Here is a 4,763-nt window from a genome sequence, read left to right as displayed (position 1 = left end):
GCTAAAATGTTGTGGACACGTTGAAAATTTCTATTCATTACATAACGGTCAATTTGTGATGTCTCTTGAACTTATAGCCGAGTTCGATACCTTTTCTCGCGTAGCATACTGAACACCATGGAAATACGTTGCAGGGACACAAAAGTTACCTATCTTGAACAATCTGTGATGAAATAATAGAGCTGTTTTCTGAACAAATAATGAAAATTGTCATAAGTGATATCAAACAAGCCAACTATTTCTCTATAATAGTAGATTCTACTACGGATATTTCACATATTAATCAGTTATCTTTCGTATTAAGACACGTAAATGAGAACGGCGAGCCTGTTGAACGTTTCCTTCTGTTTTTACCAAACCAGGGACCCAACTCTGAAAACTTAGCTGAGGCTGCACTACGTAAAAGTCCTGTCTACAAATTCCATCGATGTTGCTGACTGCAAAGGCCAGTCACATGACAATACAAGCAACTTGTCAAGAGCCTACACTGGTTTGTAGGCACGCAGTAAAGGATGAAATCCGAAAGCGCATTATGTGCCTTCTGCAGCACATTCTTCGAATTTAGTCGCCACTAGTGCTGCAAACTGTTGTCAGGAAACATGTTCACTTTTCAGTTTAGCGTAAAATATTTAATTTTGTCTGGTTCTCCGCAACGCTGGGATCAATATCTTTCTTTCATGAAACCTGGAAGCAAATAAGTTAAATTTTATCACAAACATGTTGATCAGCTTGAGAGGTCTATATGAAAATTGGGAGAGCGTTATCAGTTCCGTCACACATGTTATCAGTAACATCTCTGAGAAACCATTTGCGCGAAATGAGGCTTCAGCTTAACTGAATCAATTCAGTAGGCTAGAAACAGTAATTTTGATGACAATCTGAAAGGACATAATCCAGATATTTAATCGTGTAAATGTGAAACTGCAAAGTGCAAATATTGATACGGAAATAGTGTATGAATTATATAAATCTGTTGTAAGGTTTATTTACTCTATTCGTGGCATGTTCGACTATTATGAAAACAAATCCAAGGAGCTTATCGCTAACGCTGACTACGAATGCACCTGTAGAAGACCAAGGAAACGCAAATTTCATGTTCATGATGACGCGGATACAGCAGAAGTTCTTCTGACTGGTAGGGATAAATTTACAGTCGAAACATTTTTCTCAGTACTCGACATCTTGTACGCTGAATTCGTGAGGAGGAAGGAAAGATAAGAACACTGTTGGACTCCTTCGTAGTTTTCAGTAAACTGCAGAATTGTTCACCAGACGTTATTTCCCAGTGCGCAGCAAAACTCCAAGCTTTATAGGAAACTGATTTAAAATTTTCCTTCCCAAGTGAGTGTGTACATTTCGCAGTACTTTTGAAATCTTGTGAGACTGGTGCTGTACCAGTCGAAACGAGTAAATTTCTACGAAAGGACCGGTTACACTCCGTGTTTCCGAATATAGACATTGCTCTTAGAAAGTTTACATGAACGACACCCACAAACTGTTCAGCAGAACGCTTGTTTTCGGCTCTTACAAGGCTGAAATTATACCTGCGTTCTACCACGGTTGAGGGGAGATTGAACGCCTTGTCAAGTCTTCACATCGAAGCTGACGTGCTGACTGATGACAGTCTCATCTACGCAGATACGATTAACGAGTTTGTCGCTATCATAGCTAGACGCATACATTGCTTAGTGGTGAGTTATGCTTATTCCATCATATTACTTCTAAACATTTCAGGTTTTTATGTGATTTTTTTATTCTCAACTTAGAGCACATTGATTGTGATTTAAAAACTACATGGTTATTATTAAAAACATATTTTTGGAAGGGTGCATATATTATGGTGTGCTTAGAGGCGCAAAAATTTCAAATAAGTCACTGTTGACAATCACTGTGTCCCAAAGTGGACGCGAACTTTGAGGGTAATTGAATTTGTTGGCCTTTCTGGGCGCACGGATTGCTCTTCTGCTGTGCAACTGTTTGCTACTAGTAATATTTCATTTGCCGTATTTGGGATGTGCAGTGCAAGACGGTATCTTACCAATTTTCATAAAATGCTTGTCAGCACACAACTCGCGGTGTGCAATGCGAGTGCGCAAGCAGTCATGAAAGTAAAAATGAAAATGGGGAGCTGATCTTAAGGACTGATAAATGAGAACAAAGACTCCATGTTTAACTATGCTTCAGTAAGCCATGACAACATTATACGTTTCCTAAAGGTCTCACACCTAGACGAAAAAATGGTTCAAATGGCTCTGAACACTATGGGACTTAACATCTGAGGTCATCAGTCCCCTAGAACTTAGAACTACTTAAACCTAACTAACCTAAGGACATCACACACATCCATGCCCGAGGCAGGATTCGAACCTGCGACCGTAACGGTCGCGCGGTTCCAGTCTGAAGCGCCTAGAACCGCTCGGCCACAGCGGCTGGGACCGAGACGAGTTAGCAAAATATTTCTTAATAACTCTCCTGTGTACAACTGCCTTCCTTGACACTTATTTCAACAATGAGACAAGACCTTATGCTGCGTTATAAAATTTCTAGAGCAAACTTCAACCATACGTAAAGTTCTAACAATAAGAAACTACATTGTTACAAGTATAAAAAATGGATTACCTTAAAGGTTCGCTCTTATCATTCTTGCATTAATATAATCTCATTTGCTCAATATATTTCCTCAAAACATATTATTACACAATCCCTTTTTAAGTAATGCTGCCTCTGCTACGCAGCAGGTCAGCTCTCATTCTTTTTAAGCCAAGTACTTTGCCATACATACACATACGCAGTTACTCTGCGACTTACTCTGACCAATATCTCTAGTCTCAAACATAGGCTTACAAAGTATGTAATTATATCGATACTACAATGGTTGAGTACATTTATCCAATTCGTGGCTTCATCAGATTTATGGCCAAAACTTCATGAAAATCGTCATGTCAATTAGGACAGCCCCCTTTCATAAATTGAACATGGAGTACAGTAAATCAGAGTACAAAAATTAGAATCAAATATAGCCGGTGAATCATGATTCGGAATCAGTACTTGCTCTGTTTTCAAATTTAGAGTTTGATGACAGAACATCTACATATTTCAGTTGAAAGTATCTTGCTGTTTATCTTTAATCAGAGCTTCAAAGTCTGTCTGGATTGAGCTTAAGTAAATTCTCAAATCTTCAATACGAAGTCTGTTTCTGTATATATTTTTGATGCACAACTAAAAAATCCACTTTCACAACTGTAAATACTAAAAAATGGTGGCAAAAATAGGATCGCTTGTTTGAAAAGAGAAGGGTATTCGGCTTTTCTCCCAATCCAAAAAGAGATCATGTCGATGAAAGTTTCTTTCTTGATTACTTCTTATACAGTCATATTTAGTATAACCTTGGGAAAGTACTTTTCAGAACTTTTATGAAGGACCTCTAAATGTGTGATGATGTCTAGAAGTAAATCTTCCATGGGAGCTAGTTCATGGTCTTCCAAAAATGATGCAAGAATAGTGAATGCGAAAAAGTTCATTACCTGTGAACTAAAAAGAGTCAACTTTCTGTCGAAAGATTGTATATTGTTACCTGATGGGAATGCTGTTGTGCCTTGTCCTTTTACGCCTAGACTCAAAATGTGAAGCCTGTCAAAAATATCAGGTAAATATACCAATCTAGATAAAAAGTGATCATCAGCCAAAACTTCATGTCATTGTTTTTGTCACTGAGGCACATGAACAGCTCGGACCTCAATTCAAATATTCGGTTTAAAATCCTGCCGAAAGGAAGTAATCTTGCTTTAGTAAGAAGAAACAAACTTCTAAATTTACCTCCCATATCTTCACATGACAGCGTTAATAATCGTGAGTTTAGAGCCCATGCCATGATGAAGTTTACAACGTTTACAGTGTCTGTCAAATCAGTACGAAGATTCCCGGGCATATCCTTGGGAACCAATGCTTCACTGCAGCAAGTTTTCTCACTATTATTTTACTTTAAAAATAAAGGAAAGTAAGGCAGTAATTTTAGTCATGTTAGTAAGTGTTTTGTTTACTTGTACGTGTAACACCTGAAACATGCTTGCGTACCACCAGTGGTATGCATACCACTGTCTGGGAACCCCTTTCTCATGTGGCAGGACGTCCAGGGAAAACTAAAATTTGGATTGCCAGACGAGGATTTGGCCCAACATCTCCGTGAATACGAGGCCGATAGAGCAAACGTGTAAAACGAGTTCTATGACGGAGTTCAGAGGCATATCCGTGAAGCACATCGGCGCAACAGACCAGACCTCTGAATGGTGCAAACGAAGCAGTTCTACTACAACTGTACTCCGTATCAACCAGCAGAACGAATCCAGTTCTTACTGGCGACAAATTAAATTCCAGTTGTTCACCAAGTTCCTTACTCCCAAGCACGGCTCCTTGCGACTTCCGATTTTTTTATGAATTAAAGACAAAGATGAAATGATACCGTTTTGAGAGTAGAGGAGACTATGGGACGCGGCACTGAATCTGAATCTCATTATAAAAGACAAGTTTTTGTATGACTTCGGCCATTCACTTACGTAATGAAATGAAACATCTACAGCCGTCGTTTTGATGTATTACATTGGAGCCAGTTTCCGTAACTCAATAGACGATCTTCATACCTTAACTGACGCTGAAGGGGTGAACTCCAATCGTAAACACGATACCATCAATGGCTAACATCTATGATCTGGCTCCTTACAACACCGTAAAAGCTATGTTGAGAATTTTTTTTTAAAGAAACACAC

Source organism: Schistocerca serialis, chromosome 2, assembly GCF_023864345.2.
Source record: "Schistocerca serialis cubense isolate TAMUIC-IGC-003099 chromosome 2, iqSchSeri2.2, whole genome shotgun sequence".
NCBI classification, from domain to species: domain Eukaryota; kingdom Metazoa; phylum Arthropoda; class Insecta; order Orthoptera; family Acrididae; genus Schistocerca; species Schistocerca serialis.
This window is presented reverse-complemented; position numbering follows the sequence as displayed.